This window comes from Anomaloglossus baeobatrachus, chromosome 4 (assembly GCF_048569485.1).
Source record: "Anomaloglossus baeobatrachus isolate aAnoBae1 chromosome 4, aAnoBae1.hap1, whole genome shotgun sequence".
In the NCBI taxonomy this organism is placed as follows: domain Eukaryota; kingdom Metazoa; phylum Chordata; class Amphibia; order Anura; family Aromobatidae; genus Anomaloglossus; species Anomaloglossus baeobatrachus.
In genome coordinates this window covers 449391843-449406386 of record NC_134356.1, presented here as the reverse complement: position 1 = coordinate 449406386, position 14544 = coordinate 449391843, and positions in this window count along the sequence as shown.

Below are 14544 nucleotides of genomic sequence, written 5' to 3'. Positions count from 1 at the left end.
GTGCCCTGTGCTCGGTGGTGGAGAAATACTGCTCCCCAGCCGGAGAGACTGGCGTCCGTGGTGAGGATCACCGAGGACGGAGACAGGAAGGAGCGTCCCTGAGACAGAGAGAGGGGCCGAAGCCACCACTGAAGAGAGCTCCTGGTCTGTGGCGACAGAGCCACTAGCCTGTGCAAGGAAGAGGTCCACTTGTACCAAAAGCGGAGAATGTCCAGCTGCAGAGGACGCAGATGGAACTGGGCAAATGGAACCGCTTCCATTGACGCCACCATCTGACCCAGCACCTGCATGAGGTGCCTGATGGAATGACGGCGGGGCTTCAATAGAGAACGCACTGCCAGATGAAGGGACTGCTGTTTGACTAAGGGCAGCTTCACAAGTGCCGGCAGAGTCTCGAATTGCATCCCTAGGTACGTAAGTTTCTGGGTCGGGGTCAAAGTGGACTTGGGCAGATTGACAAGCCACCCGAATTGAACAAGCGTGGCGAGAGTGAGCGAGACACTCTGCTGACAGTCTGCACTGGACGAAGCCTTGACTAGAAGGTCGTCCAGGTAAGGAATCACTGCCAACCCCTGGAGGTGCAGAACCGCAACCACTGCTGCCATGACCTTGGTGAATACACGAGGGGCCGTGGCTGACCCGAAGGGGAGAGCCACGAATTGGAAATGTTCCTCTCCGATTGCAAAACGTAGCCAACGCTGGTGTGAAACTGCAATTGGCACATGCAGATAGGCATCTCTGATGTCGATGGATGCCAGGAAATCTCCTTGGGTCATTGAGGCAATGACTGATCGCAGAGACTCCATGCGAAAGTGCCGCACCTGAACATGCTTGTTGAGAAGCTTGAGATCCAGGATGGGCCGGAAGGAACCGTCCTTCTTGGGGACTAGGAAGAGGTTTGAGTAGAAACCTCTGAACCGTTCCCGGGCGGGAACCGGAACAATTACTCCGTTGGCCGCTTTTCTTCCAAATCTTTGAAATCAAAAATCAGATGAGAATGCATGTGTGTGCCTCCTGAACACAAAGCATTGAACTGGTTAGATTTGTCATCCAGGGGGTGTATATGCTCGGAGGGAGGAGCTACACTTTTAGTGTAGTACTTTGTGTGTCCTCCGGAGGCAGAAGCTATACACCCATGGTCTGGGTCTCCCATAAGGAACGATGAAGAAAACTATATATTTCATACTTCTGCATCTCTACAGTGAACCTGGTGGAACATATATGTTTTTGTAATCCCTCATTGTATTCCATACTCATTTTTGAATGTCCCAAGTGTATAAATTGTTATTGTATGTGCATTTTTGATATATTTTTTTTTTACAGCATAACCATACCTACACCAGTACGGTGTGTAGAATGGTGAACAGGTTTCTAAGTTCATTAACTTCCAATGCAAGTTCACACAGACTTAAATTTTACTTTTTAAGATTTATTATTTTTTATTTAATTTCAATGTCCTGAAAAGGGCCTTTTGAGTGTTTAGCGTCTAATACTTTATTGGCCAGCCTTTGCTCTTGAGCACCAACTTGCATCGCTGTGGCATTGAGTGAACAAGCTTCTGCAGATGTTCACAAGTGATGATGTGGTTCCAGGCCTATATCAGAGCCTCAATCAACTCTCTCTTGGTCCTTTTTTAGATATCTCTATTGATACCTAGTGCCACAAATTTTCAATTGGATTGAGGTCCAGGGACTGGCCTGGCCAGTCAATAGTAGCCACCTTGTTCTTTTTTTTCCATTCCGTTACTGTCTTAGCTCTGACAAGGAGCATTATCATCCTGGAAGATATAATCCCCTGAAAACAGGTGTTGAGCAGAAGGCAGCATTTTCTTATTAAGGATGTCTATGTATTTTTTTGCATTAACCATACCCTCCACAATATGAAGCCTTCCAACACCATTGGCTGCCATACAGCCCCAGACCATTACTTTTATCGGATGTGTCACAGAGAAGCTCAAACACTATGGCTTGTACTCTTCATGTGGAAACCATCTCACATAAGACTTGCCATTATTTCCTAAAATGCAAAAAGTGCTTTCATCACTAAATAGCACTTTTTCCCACTCCTCCTTCCTCCATTTTGAATATTTCAATGCCCACAGTTTAAGCCTTTGTCTTTGTATGGCTGTCATCAATGGCTTCTTACGGGCCTTCACCCTCTCAATCCTGCTTCGAAACATCTCTTCCTAACAGTTGATGTTGCTACCTCAATATTGCACTTTTCTTGCCATTCTCGCAGAAGCTGAGGAGAGGTGAGCTTTCCATTGGCAAGGGATGTTCTGATCAGTACTCTATCCTCCCTTTTAGTTGACTTTCTGGGCTGACCAGATCTGGGCCTGTCCTGGGTAATTCCAAGCTGCTTATGTTTCTACAAAATTCTTACAACTGTACTCTGATTACAGCCGACCTTCCTTGCGATCTGGGGGCCAGTATAACCCTCTTCATGTAGCACCACAACTCGCACACGATGCTCCGCTGACAAAAATCTGAAGGCTCCCATCATAAAGCTCTACAGTATGATTCACTAGATAGACCTACAGATAAAACAAACAAACTAAGCAGCAGATGTGATGCAATGTAATGGAATGTGATTGGCTGCCATATCCAGGTTATGATTGGTCACAAGAACCTCATCTGTGATTGGCTAATTTTGAATCTGAAGCTGTACAATATTTAGTTGTGCTTTCAATTCCCATATTGTTGCAATAATTTCAGGCAAAATTGCTTCAAAAGCGAAAAATATTACAGGGAGAGAATGCAAAATTGTTTTATGAACAAAACCATATATAATATGTCATATTAGCATCGAAGATATTCGACAAACGTTTAAAACTTGAAAAATCAATTTATCCTATGCAGGACTTATGAACACCAATGTACATTGAGACCTTGTGATGTAACTTCTGCCTTCAGGCCAGTCAGAAGTCATGGTTGCAAGATGGCGCTGCAGGACTGAAGCGGCGCTAAAAAGACGATTAACCAGCTGGAGGGTGAGTATTATAGAGGGCTGGGGGCTTACATCAAAGAGCCACTCCAGCACTGGAAAAAAACAACAAACAACGCTGGAGTGGTGCTTTAGGCAGCTGCCAGTTGTTGACGACAGCATGGGAGCAAACAAGTGGGCTTTCTCAGAACTGAAGGTGCCAAATCTGCAAGAATGTTTGAGCCACACCAATACACATTAGATAGTTGTGCGGTGGATCCAAAATTTAAGGGCTCAGTGCGCGGTCAGTAGTGCAAGATGAGTGTGGTGCTGCCTGAGCAGAAACCAATCCATACATTGTGATGAAAATGAAATACAATTGTGTAAACTGTAAAAGGGGTTTACGGACCCTAAAAAAATGATTTTAAAATGGTTGACATGTAAGATTAGTCACTTGCAAAGTTATGTTACCTATATACAGTACATTGGTAATCCAGGTATCAAATAGAAAAATAACTGAGAATTTTGACATTTATAAGCCAGTCCTAACCAACTGCACCAAAATGGGCAGAATCATGGTATGGCACATCCCTGGCAAATTCATCAAAATTTACGACACTTTACTGGCATAACTTGCTCTAGAAATATACTCCAGTCTTAGTGAATTAGGTGTGTCTTACCGTACCTGTCTCTTCATAAACCCCAGTGTTAAGGTGTTTGGTGTAAATCCATAAGTCTGCGGTCACTCTATATGACTGCAGACTTGTGAATCCTCACATCGCGAGCACTGTGTACTGTAAGGATCCTCCGGGGTCAGTACAGGGAACGGCGGGGTCACATGGCTGAGCGTATGCGATACAGACTCCTGGCCAGAATCCGACAAGATAGGCGCGGCCTCGCTCAATGCCCTTGCAAAACTTCTTCACATGACTGTTACCACTCATGGGCGATAGAAAAAGTCGAAAATAAAAAATTCCACATTTTTGGTTCTTAAAATATGTAACTCCTTGATATTTAGTGTTCCTAAAGGAACAATGATCGGAAGAAGGGAATTTTGTTTACTTACCGTAAATTCCTTTTCTTCTAGCTCCAATTGGGAGACCCAGACAATTGGGTGTATAGGCTATGCCTCCGGAGGCCGCACAAAGTATTACACTAAAAGTGTAAAGCCCCTCCCCTTCTGCCTATACACCCCCCGTGCTCCCACGGGCTCCTCAGTTTTGGTGCAAAAGCAAGAAGGAGGAAAAAATTATAAACTGGTTTAAAGTAAATTCAATCCGAAGGAATATCGGAGAACTGAAACCATTCAACATGAACAACATGTGTACACAAAAAAACAGGGGCGGGTGCTGGGTCTCCCAATTGGAGCTAGAAGAAAAGGAATTTACGGTAAGTAAACAAAATTCCCTTCTTCTTTGTCGCTCCATTGGGAGACCCAGACAATTGGGACGTCCAAAAGCAGTCCCTGGGTGGGTAAAATAATACCTCGTAATAGAGCCGTAAAACGGCCCCTTCCTACAGGTGGGCAACCGCCGCCTGAAGGACTCGTCTGCCTATGCTGGCATCCGCCGAAGCATAGGTATGCACCTGATAGTGTTTCGTGAAAGTGTGCAGGCTCGACCAGGTAGCCGCCTGACACACCTGCTGAGCCGTAGCCTGGTGCCTCAAAGCCCAGGACGCACCCACGGCTCTGGTAGAATGGGCCTTCAGCCCTGAAGGAACCGGAAGCCCAGCAGAACGGTAAGCTTCGAGAATTGGTTCCTTGATCCACCGAGCCAGGCTTGATTTGGAAGCCTGTGACCCTTTACGCTGGCCAGCGACAAGGACAAAGAGTGCATCCGAGCGGCGCAGGGGCGCCGTACGAGAAATGTAGAGTCTGAGTGCTCTCACCAGATCTAATCAAGTGCAAATCCTTTTCACATTGGTGAACTGGATGAGGACAAAAAGAGGGTAAGGAGATACCCTGATTGAGATGAAAGGGGGATACCACCTTAGGGAGAAATTCCGGAACCGGACGCAGAACCACCTTGTCCTGGTGAGACACCAGGAAAGGGGCTTTGCACGACAACGCTGCTAGCTCAAACACTCTCCGAATTGAAGTGACTGCTACTAGGAAAACCACTTTCTGCGAAAGGCGTGAGAGAGAAATATCCCTCATAGGCTCGAATGGTGGTTTCTGAAGAACCATCAGCACCCTGTTCAGATCCCAGGGTTCTAACAGCCGTTTGTAAGGAGGAACGATGTGACAAACCCCCTGCAGGAACGTGCGTACCTGTGGAAGTCTGGCTAGGCGCTTCTGGAAAAACACAGAGAGCGCTGAGACTTGTCCCTTAAGGGAGCCGAGCGACAAACCCTTTTCCAGTCCAAATTGAAGGAGGGACAGAAAAGGGGGCAAGGCAAATGGCCAGGGAGAAAAAACCCTGAGCAGAGCACCACGACAGGAAAATTTTCCACGTCCTGTGGTAGATCTTGGCGGACGTTGGTTTCCTAGCCTGTCTCATAGTGGCAATGACCTCTTGAGATAATCCTGAAGACGCTAGGATCCAGGACTCAATGGCCACACAGTCAGGTTGAGGGCCGCAGAATTCAGATGGGAAAAACGGCCCTTGAGACGGCAAGTCTGGTCGGTCTGGTAGTGCCCACGGTTGGCCGACCGTGAGATGCCACAGATCCGGGTACCACGACCTCCTCGGCCAGTCTGGAGCGACGAGGATGACGCGGCGGCAGTCGGCCCTGATCTTGCGTAACACTCTGGGCAACAGTGCCAACGGAGGGAACACGTAAGTGAGCTGAAACTGCGACCAGTCCTGAACTAAGGCGTCTGCCGCCATAGCTCTGGGATCTTGAGACCGTGCCATGAACGTCGGTACCTTGTTGTTGTGCCGGGACGCCATTAGGTCGACGTCCGGCATGCCCCAGCGGCAACATATCTCCTGAAACCCGTCCTGGTGAAGGGACCATTCCCCTGCGTCCATGCCCTGGCGACTGAGAAAGTCTGCTCCCCAGTTTTCTACGCCTGGGATGTGAACTGCGGATATGGTGGAGGCTGTGGCTTCCACCCACAGTAGAATCCGCCGGACTTCCTGGAAGGCTTGCCGACTGCGTGTCCCGCCTTGGTGGTTGATGTATGCCACCGCTGTGGAGTTGTCCGACTGAATTCGGATCTGCTTGCCTTCCAGCCACTGCTGGAACGCTTTTAGGGCCAGATACACTGCCCTGATCTCCAGAACATTGATCTGAAGCGAGGACTCTTGCTGAGTCCACGTACCCTGAGCCCTGTGGTGGAGAAAAACTGCTCCCCACCCTGACAGACTCGCGTCCGTCGTGACCACCGCCCAGGATGGGGGTAGGAAGGAATTCCCCCTCGATAATGAATTGGGAAGAAGCCACCACCGAAGGGAAGCTTTGGTTGCCTGAGAGAGGGAGACGTTCCTGTCGAGGGACGTCGGTTTCCTGCGTAGGATGTCCCATTGAAGAGGACGCAGGTGAAACTGCGCGAAAGGGACTGCCTCCATTGCTGCCACCATCTTCCCGAGGAAGTGCATGAGGCGCCTCAAGGGGAGTGACTGACCTTGAAGGAGAGATTGCACCCCCGTCTGTAGTGAACGCTGCTTGTTCAGCGGAAGCTTCACTATCGCTGAGAGGGTATGAAACTCCATGCCAAGATATGTCAGCGATTGGGCCGGTGTCAGATTTGACTTTGGAAAATTGATGATCCACCCGAAACTCTGGAGAGTCTCCAGAGTAGCGTTGAGGCTGTGCTGGCATGCCTCTTGGAAGCCTTGACTAGCGGATCGTCTAAGTAAGGGATCACCGAGTGACCCTGGCAGTGGAGGACCGCGACTACTGTAGCCATGACCTTGGTGAAAACCCGGGGGGCTGTCGCCAGGCCGAACGGCAGTGCCACGAACTGGAGGTGTTCGTCTCCTATGGCGAAGCGCAGGAAGCGCTGATGCTCTGGAGCAATCGGAACGTGAAGATAAGCATCTTTGATATCGCTCGATGCAAGGAAATCTTCTTGGGACATTGAGGCGATGACGGAGCGGAGGGATTCCATCCGGAACCGCCTGGTCTTTACGTGTTTGTTGAGCAGTTGTAGGTCCAGGACAGGACGGAAAGACCCGTCATTCTTTGGAACCACAAACAGGTTGGAGTAAAAACCGTGACCCTGTTGCTGAAGAGCAACAGGGATCACCACTCCTTCTGCCTTCAGAGTGCCCACCGCCTGCAGAAGAGCATCGGCTCTTTCGGGGGGCGGAGATGTTCTGAAGAATCGAGTCAGAGGACGAGAGCTGAACTCTATCCTGTAACCGTGATACAGAATGTCTCTCACCCATCGGTCTTTTACCTGTGGCAGCCAGGTGTCGCAGAAGAGGGAGAGCCTGCCACCGACCGAGGATGCGGTGTGAGGCTGCCGTATGTCATGAGGAAGCCGCCTTGGTAGCGGCACCTCCGGCGGTTCCCGTAGCCACAAGGCCCTGCGTAATGCCACCGAATTGTCGGCTGCAACCGCCGTACGGCTCGCAGAGTCCAGGATAGCATTAATAGCGTAGGACGCAAATGCCGACGTTTGAGAGGTTATGGAAGCCACTAGCGGCGCAGACGTACGTGTGAGTGCGTCAATTTGGGCTTGACCCGCTGAGATAGCTTGGAGTGCCCATACTGCTGCGAATGCTGGAGCGAAAGACGCGCCGATAGCCTCATAGATGGATTTGAACCAGAGCTCCATCTGTCTGTCAGTGGCATCCTTGAGTGAAGCCCCATCTTCAACTGCAACTATGGATCTAGCCGCCAGTCTGGAGATTGGAGGGTCCACCTTGGGACACTGAGTCCAGCCCTTGACCACGTCAGGGGGGAAGGGATAACGTGTATCCTTAAGGCGCTTGGAAAAAACGCTTATCTGGACAAACTCGGTGTTTCTGGACTGCCTCTCTGAAGTCGGAGTGATCCAGAAACATACTCGCTGTACGCTTGGGGAACCTGAAACGGAACTTCTCCTGCTGAGAAGGTGACTCCTCTGCTGGAGGAGCTGAGGGAGAAATATCCAGCATCTTATTTATGGACGCAATAAGATCATTCACTATGGCGTCCCCATCAGGGGTATCAAGGTTGAGAGCGGCCTCAGGATCAGAACCCTGATCAGCTACCTCCGCTTCATCATACAGAGAGTCATCTCTCTGAGACCCTGAACAATGTGATGAGGTCGAGGGGATTTCCAAGCGAGCTCGCTTAGGCGGTCTGGGACTGCGGTCCGTGTCAGAGACCTCACCCTGGGATCTATGAGACACCCCGGGGGAACATTGTTGTTCCAACTGAGGGAAACTAGGGGGCAGTGATTCCACAGTGCCCATGATCTGAGATACCGGTCTGGACTGCAAAGCTTCTAGTATTTTAGCCATAGTCTCAGAACGTCTGTCAGTAAAAACTGCAAACTCCGTCCCTGTCACCTGGACAGTGTTAGCTGGTTGTTCCCCCTGGGCCCCCCTTAGCAGAGGCTCCGGCTGAGTAAGTGCCACAGGGGCCCACAATGAGGGTCAGTGGAACCTGCCGGTAGCGAGGTTGTACATGCGGCGCAGGCAGCATAGTAAGCCTGTGTTTTGGCACCCTTGTCCTTTGAGCAACACAACAGGGTATATAACCAGAAATCAACTGTGCACCATACAGTGTAAAGTATAGCCTGCAAACATATAAACTATAATCACACTTCTACACAAGTGGGGTCAGCACCTCAGGTGCTGCTTACCGCCCGCTTAAAGCGGTTGTGTGGCCACCAGAATCCCTGCCTGGGTCCCCCAGAGTTTGTCTCCCCTCTGCAGCGTCCTAGGAGCTGACAGGAATGGCTGCCGGCGTCCTGAGAGGAGGGAGCCGTGGGCGTGACCCAGAAAGTGCGGGAGCTGGTGCCTCACTGTGCACAGTGAGGGGGGTGGAGTATGCAAAGCATGCTCCAGCCCTCAGTGCTGCCGTGCTGTACAGCGTCCCGCCCTTCCCCTGACTGGCAGGGCTGAGGGCGGGAAGAAACGGAGACTAGGCCCAAAAGCCGGGGACTCGAGTTATAAGCGCGGCCGCCGTATAAGCGCGGCCGGCGCAGAGTCCCCGGCGCACTAACAGTCCCAGCCGCGCTTCAGTAAAAACAATGGCAGCGGCGGTCAGCGCGGTAGTCCCCATACACAAACACACTCAGCGACGCTGCAGTGTATAATGGCACAAACGCGGTCAGCGCCGCGGTCCCCGGTGCACTAGCACACCCAGCAATGCTGGAGTGTTGCTGTGCGCGGTCCCCACGGGGACACAGAGTACCTTAAAGTAGCAGGGCCATGTCCCTGAACGATACCCGGCTCCTATCCAGCAGGCTCCTCAGGAGTTGTGGATGAAGCACGGTCTCAGTGCCTGGAGACCGATGGGATCCCACTTCACCCAGAGCCCTAAGGGGGATGGGGAAGGAAAGAAGGGAATTTTGTTACTTACCGTAAATTCCTTTTCTTCTAGCTCCTATTGGGAGACCCAGACGATTGGGTGTATAGCACTGCCTCCGGAGGCCACACAAAGCATTACACTAAAAAGTGTAAGGCCCCTCCCCTTCTGGCTATACACCCCCCGTGGGATCACGGGCTGCTCAGTTTTAGTGCTAAAGCAAGAAGGAGGAAAGCCAATAACTGGTTTAAACAAATTCACTCCGAAGTAACTTCGGAGAACTGAAAACCGTTCAACATGAACAACATGTGTACCCGAAAAAACCCAACAATCCCGAAGGACAACAGGGCGGGTGCTGGGTCTCCCAATAGGAGCTAGAAGAAAAGGAATTTACGGTAAGTAACAAAATTCCCTTCTTCGGCGCTCCATTGGGAGACCCAGACGATTGGGACGTCCAAAAGCAGTCCCTGGGTGGGTAAAGAAATACCTCATGTTAGAGCTGCAAAGACAGCCTTCCCCTACGGGGAGGTAACTGCCGCCTGCAGGACTCTTCTACCTAGGCTGGCGTCCGCCGAAGCATAGGTATGCACCTGATAATGTTTGGTGAAAGTGTGCAGACTCGACCAGGTAGCTGCCTGGCACACCTGTTGAGCCGTAGCCTGGTGTCGTAATGCCCAGGACGCACCCACGGCTCTGGTAGAGTGGGCCTTCAGCCCTGATGGAACCGGAAGCCCAGCAGAACGGTAGGCTTCAAGAATTGGTTCTTTGATCCATCGAGCCAGGGTGGCTTTGGAAGCCTGCGACCCTTTGCGCTTACCAGCGACAAGGACAAAGAGTGCATCCGAGCGGCGCAGGGGCGCCGTGCGGGAAATGTAGATTCTGAGTGCTCTCACCAGATCTAACAAATGTAAATCCTTTTCATACCGAAGAACTGGATGAGGACAAAAGGAAGGCAAGGAGATATCCTGATTAAGATGAAAAGAGGATACCACCTTAGAGAGAAACTCCTGAATGGGGCGCAGCACTACCTTGTCCTGGTGGAACACCAGGAAGGGAGCCTTGGATGACAGCGCTGCTAGCTCAGACACTCTCCGAAGAGACGTGACCGCCACTAGAAAGGCCACTTTCTGTGAGAGACGAGAAAGTGAAACATCCCTCAGAGGCTCGAAGGGCGGCTTCTGGAGAGCAACTAGTACCCTGTTTAGATCCCATGGATCTAACGGCCGCCTGTACGGAGGGACGATATGACAAACCCCCTGCAGGAACGTGCGCACCTGAGAAAGTCGTGCTAGACGCTTCTGAAAAAACACGGATAGTGCCGAGACTTGCCCTTTAAGGGAGCCGAGCGACAAGCCCTTTTCCAACCCAGATTGCAGGAAGGAAAGAAAAGTAGGTAACGCGAATGGCCAGGGGGATACTCCTTGTGCAGAGCACCAGGATAAGAAAATCCTCCACGTTCTGTGGTAGATCTTAGCAGAAGTGGACTTCCTAGCCTGTCTCATGGTGGCAACGACTCCTTGGGATAATCCTGAAGACGCTAGGATCCAGGACTCAATGGCCACACAGTCAGGTTCAGGGCCGCAGAATTCCGATGGAAAAACGGCCCTTGGGACAGTAAGTCTGGTCGGTCTGGTAGTGTCCACGGTTGGCCGACCGTGAGATGCCACAGATCCGGGTACCACGACCTCCTCAATCGGATCTGATCTTGCGTAGCACTCTGGGCAAGAGTGCCAGAGGTGGGAACACATAGGGTAGCCGGAACTGCGACCAATCTTGCACTAAGGCGTCTGCCGCCAGAGCTCTTTGATCGCGAGACCGCGCCATGAACGTCGGGACCTTGTTGTTGTGCCGCGACGCCATTAGGTCGACGTCCGGCACCCCCCAGCGGCGACAGATTTCCTGAAACACGTCCGGGTGAAGGGACCATTCCCCTGCGTCCATACCCTGGCGACTGAGGAAGTCTGCTTCCCAGTTTTCTACGCCCGGGATGTGAACCGCTGATATGGTGGATGCTCTGTCCTCCACCCACAACAGAATCCGCCGGACTTCCTGGAAGGCTTGCCGACTGCGTGTCCCTCCTTGGTGGTTGATGTATGCCACCGCTGTGGAGTTGTCCGACTGAATTCGGATCTGCTTTCCTTCCAGCCACTGCTGGAAGGCTAGTAAGGCAAGATACACTGCCCTGATTTCCAGAACATTGATCTGAAGGGTGGACTCCTGCTGAGTCCACGTCCCTTGAGCCCTGTGGTGGAGAAAAACTGCTCCCCACCCTGACAGACTCGCGTCTGTCGTGACCACTGCCCAGGATGGGGGTAGGAATGATCTTCCCTGTGATAATGAGGTGGGAAGAAGCCACCATTGCAGAGAGTCCTTGGCCGTCTGGGAAAGGGAGACTTTCCTGTCCAGGGAAGTTGACTTCCCGTCCCATTGGCGGAGAATGTCCCATTGAAGTGGGCGCAGATGAAACTGTGCAAACGGGACTGCCTCCATTGCTGCCACCATCTTCCCTAGGAAGTGCATGAGGCGCCTTAAGGAGTGCGACTGACCATGAAGGAGAGACTGTACCCCTGTCTGTAGTGACCGCTGCTTGTCCAGCGGAAGCTTCACTATCGCTGAGAGAGTATGAAACTCCATGCCAAGATACGTTAGTGATTGAGTCGGTGACAGATTTGACTTTGATAAGTTGATGATCCACCCGAAAGTCTGGAGAGTCTCCAGCGCAACATTCAGGCTGTGTTGGCATGCCTCTTGAGAGGGTGCTTTGACAAGTAGATCGTCCAAGTAAGGGATCACCGAGTGTCCCTGGGAGTGCAAGACTGCTACCACTGCCGCCATGACCTTGGTGAAAACCCGTGGGGCTGTCGCCAGACCAAATGGCAGAGCTACGAACTGGAGATGTTCGTCTCTTATCACAAAACGTAGAAAACGTTGGTGCTCTGGAGCAATCGGCACGTGGAGATAAGCATCTTTGATGTCTATTGATGCAAGGAAATCTCCTTGAGACATTGAGGCAATGACGGAGCGGAGGGATTCCATCCGGAACCGCCTGGCGTTCACATGCTTGTTGAGCAGCTTTAGGTCCAGAACAGGACGGAACGAGCCGTCCTTTTTTGGAACCACGAAGAGATTGGAGTAAAAACCTTGCCCTTGTTCCTGAAGAGGAACAGGGATCACCACTCCTTCTGCTCTTAGTGAGCCCACCGCCTGCAGAAGAGCATCTGCTCGGTCGGGATGTGGGGAAGTTCTGAAGAACCGAGGCGGAGGACGAGAACTGAACTCTATCCTGTACCCGTGAGACAAAATGTCTGTTACCCACCGGTCCTTGACCTGTGGCAGCCAAATGTCGCAAAAGCGGGAGAGCCTGCCACCGACCGAGGATGCGGAGGGAGGAGGCCGAAAGTCATGAGGCAGCCGCCTTGGAAGCGGTTCCTCCGGTTGCTTTCTTGGGGCGTGAGTGAGCCCGCCAGGAATCTGAGCCCCTTTGCTCCTTCTGAGTCCCTTTGGACGAGGAGAATTGGGCCTTGCCGGAGCCTCGAAAGGACCGAAACCTCGACTGCCACCTCCTTTGTTGAGGTTTGCTTGATCTGGGCTGGGGTAAGGAGGAGTCTTTACCCTTGGACTGTTTAATGATTTCAGCCAATTGCTCACCAAACAGTCTGTCTACAGATAGTGGCAAGCTGGTTAAACATTTTTTGGAAGCAGAATCCGCTTTCCATTCTTTTAACCACAAGGCTCTGCGCAAAACCACCGAGTTGGCAGACGCCATTGAGGTACGGCTCGTAGAGTCCAGGACAGCGTTGATAGCATAGGTCGCAAACGCAGACATTTGCGAAGTTAAGGACTCCACTTGCGGCACTGCTGGACGTATGATAGAGTCCACCTGTGCCAGACCAGCTGAAATAGCTTGGAGTGCCCACACGGCCGCGAATGCTGGAGCAAACGACGCGCCGATAGCTTCATAGACAGATTTCAACCAAAGGTCCATCTGTCTGTCATTGGCATCTTTAAGTGAAGCCCCATCCTCCACTGCAACTATGGATCTAGCCGCAAGCCTGGAGATTGGGGGATCCACCTTTGGACACTGGGTCCAGCGTTTGACCACGTCAGGGGGAAAGGGATAACGTGTATCCTTAAGACGTTTGGAGAAACGCTTGTCTGGATAAGCATGGTGTTTCTGGACTGATTCTCTGAAGTCAGCGTGGTCCAGAAAAGTACTCAGTTTACGCTTGGGATACCTGAAATGGAACTTCTCCTGCTGTGCAGCTGCCTCTTCTGCTGAAGGGGCTGGGGGAGAAATATCCAACAGTCTATTGATGGCCGCTATAAGGTCATTTACCATGGCGTCACCATCAGGAGTATCCAGATTGAGAGCGGTCTCAGGATTAGACTCCTGATCACCCTCCTCTGTCTCATCATGCAGAGACTCTTCCCGCTGAGACCCTGACCAGCGTGATGACGTGGAGGGTCTCTCCCAGCGAGCTCGCTTAGGCTGCCTGGGACTGTCATCTGAGTCAGAGCCTTCAGCCTGAGATGCCTGGGACCCCCTTGAAGCACGGATTAACTCCAACTGAGGGGGACCGGGGAACATTGACGCAGCAGTGTCCATGGTCTGAGTAACTGGCCTGGCCTGCAAGGTCTCTAGGATTTTTGTCATAGTGACAGACATCTTGTCAGCAAAAACTGCAAACTCTGTCCCCGTCACCGGGACAGGGTTCACCGGTGACTCTGCCTGGGCCACTACCACCATAGACTCCGGCTGACGAAGTGGCACAGGGACCGAACATTGCACACACTGGGGGTCATTGGAACCTGCCGGTAGATCAGCCCCACAAGCGGCACAAGTAGCGTATACAGCCTGTGTCTTGGCACCCTTGCGTTTTGCGGATGACATGTTGTCGTCTCCTCAGAGCAATATAGGGTATACAGCCAAGAAGCGACCTTACAGTGCAATTATATATATATATATGGTATAGAGAAAAAAATACACCAATATAACACTGTGGCACTAGTGGGGCCAGCACTAATGTGCTGCTTACCGCCCGCTTAACGCGGGTGTGTGGTCGCCAGAAATCCCTTGTCTGGGTCTCCCAGAGCCTGTGTCCGTTCTCCAGCCAGACTGCATGTAGGAATGGCTGCCGGCGTCCTGTGGAGAGGGGCGGGCCCTGGGCGTGTGCAGACAAAGTGCGGGAAACCTGCGCCCCACTGTGCTCA